This window comes from Macaca mulatta, chromosome 18 (genome assembly GCF_049350105.2).
Source record: "Macaca mulatta isolate MMU2019108-1 chromosome 18, T2T-MMU8v2.0, whole genome shotgun sequence".
In the NCBI taxonomy this organism is placed as follows: Eukaryota; Metazoa; Chordata; class Mammalia; order Primates; family Cercopithecidae; genus Macaca; species Macaca mulatta.
The window spans coordinates 57,029,948-57,047,485 of record NC_133423.1 but is presented as its reverse complement, the minus strand read 5'-3'; the positions used below and the strand labels follow the sequence as shown (position 1 = coordinate 57,047,485).

Sequence of the window (17,538 nt, the reverse complement as noted above, 5' to 3'; positions counted from 1 at the left end):
CTTCTTCCCTAAGGGAGCAATGTTGTCTCCCCTCCCCATACGCATCCTCTCCAGCCCATTCTTTGCTTGTCTCAAAACATTCATTATTATTCCTCACTATTTTACTCACTTGCCCATTTATGGTGAACTAACAGTGTTGCCAGCTTTATCCCCCATTGGCCGCTACAGTCTAGTTACTCAGCAGCCAGAGAAATCTGTTGAAACTGAAGTCAGCTCACATCACTCTGCTGTTCAGAACCCTCTGAGGCTCCCCAGACCACTAATAGTAAAAGCCCAGGATCTTACCATGCCTACTGGGGCCCTTGGGTCCAGTCCCAGCTATGTCCCTGATGTATCACCTTGTTCATCACACCAATTCCTCAGTGCCACTGAGCAGGCCAGGTGCTCACCTGAAGTGGGGCCTCTGCCAGGGATACTGTCTCCCCAGATGCCTGCACGGCCATCTCTTTGACCTTTTTCAAGTATTAGCTGAAATGTCACCCTCTCAGTGAGCCCACCTTGGCCACCCTATTTTTTTAAAATTAAAGTTTTCATTGTGAGATAACTGTAGATTCACATGCAGTTGTAAGAATGCAGAAAGATGCCTGGTACCCTTTACCCAGCTTCCCCCAGTGGTAAATCTTGTAAACCTATGTACAATGGCGCAAACAGGATATTGACATTTATACAGTTAAGATACCAGGTATTTCCACAACCACAAGGATCCCCATGTCTCCAATTTGTAGCCAAACACTTTGCTCCTGCGCCAATCCCTCCATAAACTCTGGTAACCCATCACCTCTTCTCTATTTCTATGATTTTGTCAATCTCAAAAATACTATAGAAATGGAACCATGCAGTATGCAGACTTTGGGGATGGACTTTTTTCACTCAGAATAAATCCTGGAGATTCATCAGGTTGTCGTGTGTATCCATAGTCAGTTTTTTTTTATTGATGAGTCATATTTCATGGTATGGATGTACCACAGTTTGATTAACTATTCGCCAACTGGAAGACAGCTGGATTGTTTCTAGTTTGGGGCTACTATAGATATAGCTGCTGTGAAAATTCATGTGTATGCTTTAATCTGAACACAAGTTTCCATTTATGTGGGATAAATGCCTAAGACAACAATTGCTGGATCACCTATTAGTTGCATAGTTACTTTAAAAAATTTTTTTTTTTTGTTTGGAGACAGGGTCTCACTGTCACCCAGGCTGGAGTGCAGTGGTGCCATCATAGCTCACTGGAGACCCGAACTCCTGAGCTCAAGTGATCCTTCCAACTGAACCTCCTGAGTAGCTGGAACTACAGGCACATGCCACTGTACCTGGTTAATTTTAAAATTTTTATAGAGACTGAGTCTTGCTTTATTGCCCAGGTTGCTCGAACTCCTGGCTTCAAACAATCCTCCTGCCTCAGCCTCCCAAAGCATTGGAATTACAGGTGTGAACCACTGAACCCAGATCTACATATTTACTTTTTTTTTTTTTTGAAACGAAATCTCGCTCTGTTGCCCAGGCTGGAGTGCAGTGGCGCCATCTCGGTTCACTGCAAGCTCCACCTCCCGGGTTCACGCCATTCTCCTGCCTCAGCCTCCCCAGCAGCTGGGACTACAGGCGCCCACCACCACGCCCGGCTAATTTTTTGTATTTTTAGTAGAGACGGGGTTTCACTGTGTTAGCCAGGATGGTCTTGATCTCCTGACCTTGTGATCCACCCGCCTCAGCCTCCCAAAGTGCTGGGATTACAGGCGTGAGTCACTGCGCCCGGCCCATATTTACTTTTTAAGGAAGCTGTGGCTATTTTATTTTCAACTGTACTCTCCCTGGTCCCCAGCCCCTTCTCCAAACATCTGATACCTTTTGCCCTGCTTGCTTTTTAGAAGCACTGATGCAGACACCAGATATGAAGTCAGACCTCTGACCAGTGTTCCTCTATCAGGGGAAAGCTTGCTGGAATCACTAGCACACACAAAAGCCAACATGTCCACAAACAGCGTAATGCGGTGATGATGACAAGACAGAACCTGTGCGAGAATTCCCCAGCTGAAGCACTTTGCTAGATTTACAAGAAAATCACATTGAGTTCAAAAGTTAAGTTAGTGCTATCTTTCATGAAAACTTACCACTGCAGGAAAGTTCTAACTCCAGAAACACTCCTGATTTGTGAGCTGACCAAGCAGAGCTGTGGTCCAAGCAGAACCTCACCTCGCCAGCAGTGTTTCCAGGCACCCACCAGTCCCAGGGGAGCAAGACCTTTCGCAAATGAGCAGAAACATTCTAGTTAGAAACATTCCAAGACCCCTAGAGGCAGGGGAATCAAAAGAACTGTACTTCATGCCAAAAAGTGAAAACCAAATAAACAAAGTTCCCTGTCACAGGAACTGGTCAGCTCAGCTGTGTAAGTGAATGGCAAAAACATTCCTGGGCTCTGTGGAAGCCCCTGGAAGAAATCCAGAACCTTCTGTACTTAGCCTGACCGGGGGTGGTTGTTATTACCTAGATTTATTTATGACTTAACATATCGGTTCCTTTCATTTCAAACATTTGCTTGACATTTGTAGTGATTAGGTGAATGCTGGAAGAAGTGATTAAATGATACTGTAAAATAGTATTTTGGCCTGACTCAAAATAGAAATATTTATAGTGTTCCCACTAATGCCAGATGATGTCAGCCCGATTATCGTGCTGCTTTTTAAAAAACATGCTAGGCTGAAAACAAAATTCACAAACAATCTAAAGTGAGCTGAGGTTCTAAGAGGCTTTGTCTCTCTAAACCCTCTTTCTGTCTGCTATTTGGCCCCAGCAGCAAAGCCCATGCGCTTCGATCAGTGTGGTGGATGTCAAGCACGGTGGCTCTGGGTGTTGGGAACTCACATGTCTCATTATCGGAAGAGGAAACCAGACTGGAGAGATGGCTTGAGTATCACTGAGTGCAGAGGTCTGTGTCTCCTCCTAGCCTTGTGCTGTGGGATTTGAAGGCCACAGTGCTTTCACTCCTGCAACTCCTGTTCCCCACTTTTCTTCCCTGCCTTTTTCTCTCCCCGATTCTTATCCCTCCTTTTCTTTTCCCTTCTCCTCCCACACTAAGCTGAATCCATTAAACTAACTAACTGAACCAATGAGGTCTCGGCCTAGAAGCATCAGCCTCTGTAGTGGAGACAGAGGTACAAACTCAGTGCAATACACCGCCATGCCCTGCAGAGAGCCGCCACTCATTCCTGGGCAACTGGAGGAAGGAGAGGATGCCTGGGCCCAGAGAGTGGCCTATGCCAAGGTGCAGACCTCAGTGTTACTCTCCAACCCCAGCCCAAGCCTGCCCTTGCCTAGACCCACACCATACCAAGTGCCATCTGGACCTGTCCTGGCAGCCCTGGGCTTCCTTCTAGAGTATCATGGGAACTACAAGGAGCAATCACTGTAAAAAATCACTCTTTACAGTGTCTTAGGGAGGAAGGTGAGGGTCTGAGGAAGTTTCATGGCAGGCTTCAACACAGTCTCTGGGGAAGATGATCAATTTGTGAAAGAAAAGCCGAAGTCATTTCCAGGAAGTCTTCAAAGACTAAACTGTAAATGCTTAGTGAGCAGTGCAGGACATGGATGGGAGGAAAGGCAGGTGCCTGCCCCGGCCTGCAGCCCTGGGTCAAGAACCATGGGGAACACCATTGTCTTCAGAGTCCATCAGAGGCCCCAGGGCCTGGATTCATGGGCCAGGCCATACTGGACCAGGCTCATGGTGATTCCTATGTTAGTCTGCCTGGGCTGCCTTACCAAAATACCATGGACTGGGATGCTTAATCAACAGAAATTTATTTTTTCACATCTCTGAAGGCTGGAAAGTCCAAGATGAAGGTTCTGGCTGATTTGGTTTCTAGAGAAGGCTCTTTCTGGCTTACAGACAGCTGCCCTTCTCCCTATGCCCTGGCATGGCCTTTCCTCCGTGCCTGCACACATAAGCAAAGAGAGAGAGTGACAGAGAGAGGAGGGGGGAGAGAGAGAGAGAGAGAGACAGGGAGAGAGAGAGAGAAACAAACTCTCTTCTTACAATGACGTGACTCCTACCAGTGCCCCACCCTATGACTTCACTTAACCTTAATCACCTCCTTATAGGCCCAATCTCCAAATACAGTCACATTTGGGGTTAGGGCTTCAACATATTAATTTTGGGGTAACACGATTCAGTCCACAGCAGCTCCCCAGGAAATGGTGTTCGACTTTCCTAAGTAAAGGCCAGGGATTCCCTGGGCATCAATTGGGTTAAGGTCTGCACATGCACCATGTCAGTCACTGCTCTGGGCCATAAAGAAGTCGGGGCACCTTGAGTACCCCTGCCCTGGCAAAGACTCAGCTAAGAATGCGGGATGTTATGCTATGCAAGTTCCTTCCAAATCAAGCTACAACCCCCACCAAGGTTGATGTGCAGACACAGGAACTGTGTGCCGGCCCTTAGTCTTGAGAGCTGGACAGAAAGAGAGGTGGACCATCAATGTATCGTGGAAGGCCTGCATTTGAAAAGGCCAGGCATCCTCTGTTTCCTTCCCTCCCTGGTGCAATGGGGATGATACAGCAAATGCTGTGCAGGGCTGCTGTGGCACTTGCATGAGATGATATATGTGGAGTCTGAGAAGAAGTGGAGGGAGAAGGGAAGGCAGGCAAAGGCATAAGGAGATTCGTCTCCTCACTTTTTCATGGCACCATGGGAAGCCCGCCCCTGGGTTGGCAACCCCAGCTGCCATCTCTGTCTCTGGCACTATGCCTCCCTGGTGTCTGTCTCTAAACCCAGACTCTGAAAGATCCACCACGTGTCTAGCAACCAAAATTAGAGGCCTGCTGCTCTTGCTGCTGCTGAATGGAGAGCAACCCAGCATGTGGGCTGGAAGTGCAGGGCAGCTTGGCAAACTTAGAAGCTGTTGCAGACCAGAGGGAGAGCCACCTGCTTCAGGAAAAAGGACATGGGGTGTGTGTGTGTGTATGTGGGTGTGTATGTGGGTGTGTATGTGGGTGTGTGTGTGTGTGTTGAAGCCATGAGTTCTTCCAGCAATTGGGCATGGCCTTGGGAAGCTGCAAACATATCCTAAATTGACAGCAAGATTCAGGGTCTTGGGTCTCAGTGTGTCCAAAGGCCTCTCGTCCTGGCCTAGGGTAATGCCCCTAAGTGTGGATGGGACAGGAGTTGCAGTGCCTGTCCTTTTACACCAGGGGAGCCCAGTGAGAGGGTGACACATATTGTGGCAGATGTCTGAGCAGCATGTCCCCAGAGGCTCTCTGTAGGGGTGTGTGTGTGGTGGGGAGGGACAGAGGTGGGGGGCAGTTGGGGGAGTGGATGCTGTAACACTAAGCTCCTTGCTCTCCTGTCCCTCTGAGAGGGACAACCCAAGAAGAAGCTTACACAGAAACGTGTGACCCCTGCCCTGATTCCTGTGGGGTAGGGATGACAACGTAGTTCCTCTGCAGCACAGTCTCCCAGCCGTGGAGGGGATGTCTGCTTCCGCACCTAGTAGGAGGGAGCAAAGAAGACCCAAGCCTTTGGTCAAGTCACGATATTCTTAACAAAATAAAAAATGGCTTAGGCCAGGTGCGGTGGCTCATGCTTGTAATCCCAGCACTTAGGGAGACTGAGGCAGGGGGATCATTTGCAGTCAGGAATTCGAGACCAGCCTGGCCAACATGGTGCAATCCTGTTTTTACTAATAACACAAAAATTAGCCGGGTGTGGTGGCGCATGCCTGTAATCCCAGCTACTGGGGAGGCTGAGGCAAGAGAATCACTTGACCCTGGGAGGCAGAGGTTTCAGTGAGCCAAGATTGCACTGCCTTGTCCAAAGAGTGAAACTGTGTCCCCCACCCTCCAACAACAACAAAAAAAAGAATATGCAGTGGCAAGGTGTATGGGGCAGGTACAGCTGTGGTCAGGGAAGTCTCATGTGGGAAGTGACAGGCGAGAAAAGGAGGAGCTATTGTGAGCCAAGGGCATATGAGGTAAGAGGTTTCCAACCAGAAAGAAGAGCAAGCACAAAGGCCCCAAGGCACGTAAATGGGGGTCTGTGTATAGTCTTCACTGGGCCAAGAAGGAAGAGGATGGATGCCCACCTGGGCCTGGATCGGACTCTTCCTCCATGTGATCTTCAAGTAGTCCCCTCACCTCCTGATTCTCCAAGTCCCAGGCCACCTGGGGACAGAACAGACTTTGTGACAATGGGCCCAACCCACAGTCATGCTAAGGCCTCCTCTTCTTCTCCCTAGGGCAATCCTTCCTTGTCTCTGCTTAATCTGTCTCTTCCCTTGAGGGCCCTGGTTCACACTGTTCCTCACTCGGCTTGTTGTCTTCATCCCCAGCCCTAGGAAACCCCCAGTGCCGTGCAGTCCCTGAAATTATTCATCTCAGAACCTAGAAGACAACTCCCACCCCCAGGGTTTTCCTATGAGACCCTCTGGGCCTCACAGGGCATTAGAGTCAATGATTCATTAGATATTTTTGAGGATTTGTATCCTATGATTATGAGAGAAATCTCTAAAAATGTAATGCATTCCTCGCTACCTTAGGATCTAGTGCAATGAAGGTTTTATCCTTTTGCAAACTGCCAAGTCCTTATTACAATACTGTAGAATCGTAATGTGGTCTTTGAGAACATTTACTGCTCTGTTCTACAGATAAGCAAAGGAAATATAGGGTTATATGTACATTGACCCCAGGACAAACCCTGAAGCATACCTGCTTGTAGAAGCCTTTGATTTCAGCCTGGTGTTTTGTTTTTGTCATTTGACTTGTTCTGAAATAAAGTAAAATGAAGACTGTAGCTCTCTGACCTGCTGAACGGCAACATTTGACAAAACTTATTACTGATTAAGAGAGACTGTCTTCTCTCAACAAGTTTTTTTTTTTTTTTTTTTTTCCCCATAGTAACTCTTCTTCACTGTTATCAGGGCCCTCTGAAGTGACTTAAATCCATACCACCTATTGTTACCTGGGCTTCATGCATCCACAGATTCTCCCTCCATTTAAACTACCCACTCCCTGAGAGAAGCAGCAGAACATCATAAATCTCTGTATTTATCCCCTATGGAACTGAGGAGCCACAACACACAAAGTCCCCAACCAACTTGCTGAGCTAATTTGTGAAAGGAAAACAAACCTCAGGATCCCAAACTCACTAAGCCAGAGGGAACAGTCGGGCTGGAAACTGTGTCATGCAAACCTACCTCCCTCATAATTTGCCCACTAGGAAATTTCTCATGGGCCCCAAGATCTTTACGCTAGAACAGCTCTGTTGAATTTCACCCTGACGATGTGAATTGACAGCTTATCTTCACCAGTATGGGACAAAGGACAGAACTCAAAGTCATTTCTCTGCTCACCTGAGACAAATGCATACCTGTTTGCTTTCTCTGCCCTATGTTTATTTCATCTTATGTAAAAATGCAGATTCTCTGAGCTAGATGAATGCGTAAGTGACTATTCCTTTACCCTTCTCACCTGTGAACAGCTGATCAAAGACTCAAAAGAACAATCGTTTGCCTCTTATCTACCTACAGTTTTTAAAAATTTCTTCCTCTTTCCCCAATATCTGCCCTTTCTCCTTTAAATATTGAAACCTTCATAATCATCTTTGAAGAAAGGCACAGACCTGTCTCCCAGGTGTGCATCCTCAACCTTGCAAAATAAATTTCTAAACTGATTGAGACTTGTCTCGAGTACTTTTTGGTTTATAAATTCTCAACCATTTGTAAGATTCCTGCAAAAATAATCCAATACTTCATCACTTCTAGGGCCTGAAAACGGGTTCAGGGCCCATTGAAAAGTAATTTTCAAGTCCCACAGCATAGTTAGATAGATTTAAATTCTTTACATGGTATTTGATGGTATTTGTACTGACATGTAGCTATGCTATAAAAGCAAACACCTGCAAAATCTCGGTTGCTTAAAAACAAAAAAAGCCTTATTTTATATATATATATATTTATTGAGACAGAGTCTTGCACTGTTGCCTAGGCTGGCATGCCGTGGTGCAATCTTGGCTCATTGCAACCTCCGCCTCCCAGGTTCAAGCAATTCTCCCGCTTCAACCCCCCGAGTAGCTGGGATCACAAGCAAGCACCACCTTGCCCAGCTAATTTTTGTATTTTTAGTAGAGATGGTGTTTCACTATGTTGGCCAGGTTGGTCTTGAACTTTTGGCCTCAAGTGATCCACCTACCTCAGTCTTCCAAAGTGCTGGGATTACAGGCTTGAGCCACTGCGCCTAGCCCTCCAAAGCCTTATTTATTGCTCATACTCCATGTATCATGGTCAGGTGGAGGCTCTGCTTTGCTGAGTGTCACCTGCCTTCAGGAGTACAGGTGACAGAGCCTTTCCCACCAGGAGCATTGCTGTTCTCATGACAGCATGTATGTGTTTCCTATTGCTGCTATAACAAATTAAAATCAAATTTAAGTGGCCTAAAACATCACAAATATATTACATATAGCTATAGAAGTCAAAGTCTGAATTGGGCCTCACTGAGCTAAAATCGAGATGCTAGGGCTGTGTGTGGTGGCTCATGTGTGTAATAGCAGCACTTTGGGAAGCTGAACCAGGTGGATCACTTAAGGTCAGGAGTTCAAGACCAGCCTAGCCAACATGGCAAAATCCCGTCTCTACTAAAAATACCAAAATTAGCCAGGCATGGTGGTGCATGCCTGTAATTCAGCTACTAGGGAGGCTGAGGCAGAATTGCTTAAACCTAGGAGACAGAGGTTGCAGTGAGCAGAGATCATGCCACTGCACTCCAGCCTGGGAGACAGAGCAAGACTCTCTCAATAAAATAAAATAAAATAAAGACATGTTGGCAGGGCTGTCTTCTTTCTGGAGGCCCTAAGAGAGAATCCTTTTTCTTGTATTTTCTATCTTCTACAGACCACCTGCATTCCTTGTTTCAGTACTCCTCCCTCCATATTCAGAACTAGCAATGTAGCATCTTCTCTTTCTCCAGCTTCTCCTTCTCCAACTTCTGCTTCCAAGGTCGTATCTTCTCTTATTCTCTTACTCTTATTCTTTCTCTAAAAAGGCCTCTTGTAATGATGTTGAACCCACTTGGATAATCAAGGATAATCTGCCTATCTCAAGATTCTTAACTTACTCACATCTGCATCATACTTGTTGCCATGTAAAGTAACATATTCACAGGTTCTGGGGACTAACGTGGATTTCTCTGGGGGGCTGTTATTAGCTGATCACACAGAGAGAAGTGATGGTGCCCAATCACACACAAGGCTTAAATATTCTGCCCAGAAGGAGGATACTTCATACCCTTCACATTTCATTGGTTAATCAAGTCACATGGCCACACCTAACTTTTATAAGGTAGAAAGTACAATCCCTCCATGTATACAGAATGAGGATGATAAGAAAATGCCATGAATTCTGCTTCAGAGTTTGGAGGAAGAATGCAAAAGGTTTTCACCATCATGGTCACGAGATAAAACAAGAGGAAACAAAAATCATACTTTTCCATTTGGTGAGTAAGTGGCAGATGCAAAGAAGCCCTGATTAACTGAATTTCAGGTGGTGATGAGCCCGTCATGGTTGAGTCAAAAGGCCCAGTGGAGGCCAGTACCTCATCTGCTGAAGAGCAGGCTCACCACAGAGAAAGACTATGTGAATGAGAGGCAGCCAAGCTTTTCATGATAGTTCGTAAAGATAAACATAAGCCCACAGACCCAAGAAGCTGTGCAAGTCACAGCAGAATAGATACAAGGAAAATCACATCCAGGCACTTCATAGTCACAATGCTGAAAAGCCTAAGTTAAATACAAAAATCTTTAAGGTAGCCAAAGAAAAGATACATTATATACATAAACAAAATTAGGGCTGACATCTCATCAGAAACAATGAATGCCAGAGGACAATGAAACAAAAGCTTTAAAGTGCTGAAAGAAAAATACTTGCAACTCAGAATCTATAAATTACCAAAATATCTTTTAAAGATCAAGGCAAAAATAAAAGCATTTTGGTTAAACAAAAGGAGTCATCTCTAACAGATTTGCACTCCAAGAAATGGTAAAGAAAACCCTTAATCAAGACTGATAGAAAATGACATCAGACTGAGCAAGTTAACAAGATAGAAAATAAATTCCAGACATCAGGAACAAAAGGAGGTTATTATTGGCAATGCTGCAGACATTGAAACATTAAATAAAGGATATTGAACAACTTTATCCTCAAGAATATTGACAACTTAGACAAGATATGCCAATTCCTTGTGCTGTATTTTTTTTTTTTTTTTGGTAGAGACAGGGTCTTGCTCTGTTGCCCAGGATGGTCTTGAACTTCTAACCACAAATGACCCGCCTGCCTTCGCCTCTCAAAGTGCTGGGATTACAGGTGTAAGCTACTGCACCCTGCACCTGATCTAATTTGGTTTTGAGCGCTGTCTCTGGAAAGTTGTCCATAAGCCAACATATCCACTCTCTAGGAGAGCCTTGACTAGGGTAAAGTTAGGTTCAAGTGTGTGTGTGTCAGGTGAGGCACAATGAAGAACTGTAACCAAAAATGTATGAGATAGAAGGAATTTATTACTTATAGTTCCCAGGGAGATTAGGGGTGCTGATGGGAGGCTGATGGGAAGTGTAGAGGCAGTAGGGAGCTCAACTAGCAAGTGATGGGGAAGAGGGAGAGGGAAATGGGGAAGGAGATGGAAAGTGAAAAGGGTAGGAGGGAGGACCTATGAGGCTATGCCTATATTAAGGTCATAGGTGTTACCTTTTAGGCTTTCTCACAGGGATTGTGGATTACCTAATTTAAAGAAAATACAAGCAAAGAGGGGAACTTACTTTCATGACTCTGGTGTTGATCATTAGGTTTTATCATGGTTAGCAGCTCTGAGGTGTGTTGGATTTGGGGTCAGTGGGATGAAGAACAAGTGGGCTATATCAGAAATAAAGTTTTAACTAGGCTAAAGGAGGTGGGGTATGGCTGGGTTTCAAACAACTTATGTAAGGCCTAAAGATGGATGCCAAGCAAGTATATTAAACATATTTATAATACCTTTAAAAAACGACATACCAAAACTGACACAGGAAGAAATAGAAAATCTGAAAATCTCCAAGTTGATTTTAAAAATTGAATGTGCAGTTACTTGCAAGGAAACCTCAGTCACAGATGGCTCTACTAAATTCTATCAAACTTGCAATGTAGAAATTATACCAATTGCACATAAACTGTTTCAGAAAATAGGGGAGGAGGAAATCATTTCCCAATTTTTAAATGTTTTGGCCAGCACAATCCTAATACCATAACCAGACAAAAAACATTACAAGAAAAGAAAACCACAGACCAATATTCCTCATGAATATAGACACAAAAATCCTTTAACAAAATATTAGCAAATTGAGCCCAGCATTTTTTAAAAAGAATAATACAACATGACCAAGGGAAGTTTTTCCAAAGAATGCAGTGTCGTTTTATTATTTTAATATTTATAAATCCATATAATCCATCACATTATCAGAAAAAAAGAGAAAACCCATACAGCCGCCTCAACAGATACAGGAACAGCATTTGACAAAATTCAATACCTCTTCATGATACAAACTCTCAGTACATTAGGAATAGAAGGGACCTTCCTCAACCTGATAAAAGACATTTCAAACAAAACTACAGCTAGGCCAAGTACAGTGGCTCATGCCTGTAATCCCAGCACTTTGGGAGGCTGAGATGGGAGGATTACTTGAGCCCAGGAGTTTGAGGCCAGCCTGGTCAAGATAGTAAGACCCCAGGTCTACAAAAACTAAAAAATTAGCAGGGTATGTTGGCACATGCCTGTGGTCTCAGCTATTTTGGAGGCTGATGTGGGAGGACTGTTGAGACTGGGCGGTCAAGGCTACAGTGGGCTGTGATCATCCCCCTGTACTCCAGCCTGGGTGACAGAGCAAGACCCTGTTTCTAAATAAATAAATGAAAACCTACAGCTTACATCATATGTAATAATGAAATCTTCAAAGTTTCGCCTTAATGTGGAGAACAAGGCAAGGATATACAATTTTACCACTTTGATTCAACGCTGTACTGGACATCACTATCCACTGGGACAATAGGGCAAAAAAAGGAATAATAGGCCAGGTACAGTGGCTCACGCCTGTAATCCCAGCATGTTGGGAAGCTGAGACGGGCAGATCATGAGGTCAAGAGATCGAGACCATCCTGGACAACATGGTGAAACCCCGTCTCTACTAAAAATATAAAAATTAGCTTGGCGTGGTGGCAGGCATCTGTAGTCCCAGATGGGAGGCTGAGGCAGGAGAATTGCTTGAACCCATGAGGCGGAGGTTGCAGTGAGCCAAGATCATGCCACTGCACTCCAGCCTGGCAACAGAGCAAGACTCTGTCTCAAAAAAAAAAAAAAAAAAAGTAATAGTCAGACATGGTGACTTATGCCTGTAATCCTAGCACTTTGGGAGGCCAAGGCATGTGGATTGCTTGAGCTCAGGAGTTTGAGACCAGCCTGGGTAACAGAGGAAGACTCTGCTCCCTGCACCCTCAAAAAAAAAAAAAAAAAAAAAAAATAGAAAAGAAAAAAAATTAGCTGGGTATGGTGGCTCATGCCTATAGTCCCAGCTACATGGGAGGCTGAGGTGGGAGGATGACTTGAGCCCAGGAGGTGGAGGGTGCAGTGAGCTAGGATCAAGCCACTGCACTCCAGCTTGGATGACAGAGCCAAACCCTGTTTAAAAAACAAAACAAAACAGAAACAATAGGCATAAAGATTGGAAAGAAAGAATTAAAACTGTCTAGAACTAATAAGTGAATTAACAGGGTCTCAGGATAAAAGGTCAATATAAAAATATCAATTGTATTTCTATACACTAGGAACAAGCAATTGGAAAATTAAATTTAAAAAAACACCACTTTTTGTAAGGTCAGATTGAGGGAATAATCTGGGGTGTTGGAATCGTGTTTATGGTGGTGGTTATGCATGATCTGAAAAATAAAATTAAGAAAACAATTATACTAGCTTCAGAAAGGATAGCATCCTCAGGAATAAATTTGACCAAAGAGGCAAAAGACTTGTACTGAATACTGCAAAACATTGCTGAAAAAAATTAAAGAAAATCTAAATAAATGGAAAGACAGTCCATGTTTATGGATCAGAAGACTTAATATTGTTAATATGATAGTACTACCCAAAGCAATCTATAGATTCAATGCAATTCCTATCAAAATCCCAAAGATATGTTTTAAAAAAATAGAAAAACCCATCCTAAAATTCAAATGGAATCTTAAGGTAACCCATATAACCAAAATGATCTTGAAAAGAGCAAAGCTGGAGGAACCATACTTCTTGATTTCAAAACTTATTAAAAATCTGCATTAATCAAACAGTGTGGTACTGGCATGGGAACAGATGTATAGACCAATGCAATAGAATTGAGAGCCCAGGAATAAACCTTCACATATATGGACAACTGATTTCTGACAACGATGCCAAATCATTTAATGGGGAAATGGAATATTTACATGCCAAGGAATGAAGTTAGACCCTCATCTTAAACTATATACAAAAGTTAACTCAAAATGGATGAAAGACCTAAACATATGAGCTAAAACTGTCCAACTATTACAAGAAAGCAGCAAAAATATATTTGTGACACTGGATTTGGCAATGACTTATTGGATATGACACCAAAAGCACAGGCAACAAAATAAAAAATTGATAAATTGGACTTCAAAAAAATTTTTAAAGTTTGGTGCACTAAAAGACACTATCCAAAAAATGAAAAGATAACTTTCAAAATGGGAAAAATATTTTCACATCGTATATTTAATAAGGGTCTAGTATTCAGAATATCTAAGGAACTTTACAATTCAACAACAAAAAGACAACCCAATTTTAAAATGCCCAAAAGACTTGAAAAGATATTTCTCCAACGAAGATATACAAACAGCCAATAAGCACATGAAAAATGCTCAACATCATTACTCATTAGAGAAATGCAATCAAGCCACAATGAGATGCTACTTCACACCCACTAGGATGGCTATAATGAAAACAAAACTAGAATAAACAAGTGTTGGTGAGTGTCTGGAAAAATTGGAACCCTCATCCATTGCTAGTGGGAATGTCAATTGATGCAGCCTCTGTGGAAAACAGTTTGGTGGTTCCTGTAAAAGTTAAACACAGATTTATAATATGACTCAGCAATTTCACTCTTAGATATGTGCTCAAAAGAACTGAAAACAGGCCGGGCGCGGTGGCTCAAGCCTGTAATCCCAGCACTTTGGGAGGCCAAGACGGGCGGATCACGAGGTCAGGAGATCGAGACCATCCTGGCTAACACAATGAAACCCCGTCTCCACTAAAAATACAAAAAAATTAGCCGGGCGTGGTGGCGGCGCCTGTAGTCCCAGCTACTCGGGAGGCTGAGGCAGGAGAATGGCGGGAACCCGGGAGGCGGAGCTTGCAGTGAGCCGAGATCGCGCCACTGCACTCCAGCCTGGGTGACAGAGCGAGACTCCGCCTCAAAAAAAAAAAAAAAAAGAACTGAAAACAAGTATTCAAACAAAAACTTGTACATGAGTGTCTATAGCAGCATTATTTATAATAGCCAAAAGGTGGGAGAAACTCAAGTGTCATTGATGGACAATGGATGAACAAAATATGGTTTACCCACACAATGGAATATTATTCAACCATAAAAAGGAATGAAATTCTGATATATGCCATAATGAGGATAAACTTTGACAACATTATTCTAAGTGAAAGAGGCCAGACACAAAAGGTCACATATTATATCATTCTATTTATATGATTCTCCTTACATAAAATAAACAGAATAGGTAAGTCCACAGAGACAGAAAACAGATTAGTGGTTGGCAGGGGCTAGAGAGAGGGGGAAATGACTACTAATGGATTGGGGGCTTCTTTGCAGGGATTATAGAAATGTTCTAAAAATCAGATAGTCGTGACAGTTGCACAACCTTGTGAATATATTAAAAACCACTGGGTTGGACATTTTAAAAGGCTTTTTAATATATGTAATTTATATCCCAATTTTTCAAAAAAAAGAGAATCTATCATAGAAATATGTATCACAAAAGTGAATACTACTGCTTGTAAATAAATTTTTTAAAGACCATTTATAATAGCAACCAAAAACCATAAAATATTTAGAAATAAATTTAATAAAATATGTGCAAGCCCTCTACACTGGAACTAGAAAACATTGCTGAGAGAAATTAAAGAAGATCTAAATAAATGGAAGGATGAGTCAAGTTTATGTTTCAGAAAACTCAATATTAAGATACTCATTCTTTTCAAATTGATCTATAGACTCAATGCAATTCCAATCAAAATTCTAGTAGGCCTTTAAAAAAAATATATATATATATATATAAAAGTTTTTTTGTAGAAACGAATAGTCTGATTTTACCATATGTTGTGCTGTTTAAGTAGCCAACAGGGAGCCACTGCAGGCTCTGGAAAATCTTTGTTTTATGGAAATGAGCAGCATTAGAACCTCGAACTAGTGGCAGATGAGTTGGATTTTGCTTAACTTGGGGATCCTTTGATTCACTAGTTACTAGTCAAGGGAAAATGAGGAAACAGCCCAGAGAGATGAACCCTATCAGATCATTCTCCAGGTGTGGGCCATACTCAGAAATGAGTTTGGAGATGTTGAAGTCACTCAGTAGCTCTATGGCTTCTTTGACTGGCTGATTGCTTTGTGAGCCTTCTAATCCTCGTTTCCTCTTGAAATGCCAAATCCATTGCTCACTAAATGAGACAGCCCATAAGGAGGACTTCACAAAATACTGGGCATACAGGACACTCAGTAAAAGCTGGGCTGCACCCTTCCTGGACCTGGCCCTTTTGGGTCAGGTTTTCTGTGTTGACTCACACACAGCTGAAGGTCGTGCTCTGCACAAGGAAGAACATAAAACCAGAAAAAAAGCTGGCAAAGAGTAGAACACAGGGTGTGGGGACCAGGACCAAGATAGGAAGAAGCCCAAGAGACAGATGAGCTGCAGACATGACAGGGAAAACAAAACGGTGAGATGCTAGGATTGCAGAGTTGGGCAGGTCTGCATGAGAGGGTTCATGGAGTATATTTCAGTTTTTCAAAGACCGTTGCCAGGACTTTTTTTCCATTTATTTCTTTTAATTTATTTTTTTATGGCTGAGTGTGGCAGTGGCTCTTGCCTGTAGTCCCAGCACTTTGGGAGGCTGAGACAGGCTGATAATTTGAGCCCAGGAGTTCGAGGCATGCCTGGGCAACATGGAGAAACTCTGTCTCTATAAAAAAATACAAAAATTATCCAGGTGTGGTGGTGCATGCCTGTAGTCCAGCTATAGGGAGGCTGAGGTGAGAGGATTGCTTGAGTCTGGAAGAGGGAGGTTGCAGTGAGCCAAGATGGCACCACTGCACTCCAGCCTGGGTGACAGAGTGAGACTCTGTCTCAAAAAAAAAAAAAAAAAAAGAAAAGAAAAAGAAAAAGAAAGAGAAAGAGAAAGTATTTTATAACTTGAATGGTATTATAATGTGTTATGTACCACAAATAGGCAAATCAAGACACCAATGTTATATTTTGAGATATTTGTACTGAGAACAAGAGAAGCTTCTTCCCAAATTTCCCTTTGAGAGCATCTCTCCCCTTCTCAAATCGTCCCTCTCCCCATAAAACAGTGGCAGCCCAAGAAACATTTGATGGATGAAAATCAGACACATGTTGATAACCTCACCAACTACTGCAGGAAAGAATGGGCTAGACTTTGCATATGCACGATGAGGTATGGAATCTACTTGTTTGGGTTTATTGCACCTAGCTATCACTGGAAATTACTGCTTGTTTATCACAATTCCCACAGGGTAGAATGTGGTGGAGTAAGTGGGCATTCTGAGTCATTTCCAAAAACTCTTTCAAGGGGTGTACTGCAAATAATACTATTTCTTAAGGTAGGAGCAACTTTGACAATCTGTTCAAGTCCTAACAAGTAATACATTACATTTTGAATCAGAATAAGTCAAACCAGAATTTTAAAAGTACATATTAATAATAGTTCTTGTGGATTGTGTAATAGTTAAAACAGCAGTTAAAAAAAAAAAAAAGAAAGAAAGAAAGTGGATTTCCCACTTAGTAACTAGCTGATACTTTATCGTAACTAAAGTTTGAAAGGCAGCATTTGGGATTCATGAGTAAGATTTTCTTCCATGACATCTGACCAAGCAGTTGCTGCTCCATTCTTTCCTGCAGTAACCTTTATTATTATTTTAAAATAAGCTTTCAAATTTAAAACAGTTTCAGATTTACAGAAAAGTTACAAAGATACTACACAGAGCTCTATAGCCCCAACACCAAATTTCCCCTATTATTCACATCATAACACTAGTGTGACACATTTGTTAGAATTAATGAACCAATAGTGATGTGTCATTATTAACTGAAGTCTAGTTTATTCAGATTTCCTTATGTTTTGCTTCGTGTCCTTTTTCTGTTCCATGGTTCCTTCTAGGATACCAGATTTCACTTAGTTGTCATGTCTGCTTAAGCTTCTCTTGGTCATGACGGCTTTTCAGACTTCTTT

At 42.7% G+C, this 17,538-nt stretch overlaps 1 long non-coding RNA gene across 3 annotated transcripts in view; it reads right to left on the bottom strand.

The window, feature by feature from the left end:
• Positions 1–2,248, bottom strand: part of LOC114673704 (uncharacterized) — a 33,127-nt gene extending 30,879 nt beyond the window's left edge. For all 3 annotated transcript variants that reach the window (XR_013408214.1, XR_013408215.1, XR_013408216.1), the window contains exon 1: positions 2,109–2,248. This is a non-coding gene — a long non-coding RNA (uncharacterized LOC114673704). The remainder of the gene's footprint in view (positions 1–2,108) is intronic.
• Between the last annotated feature and the right edge of the window lie 15,290 nt (positions 2,249–17,538).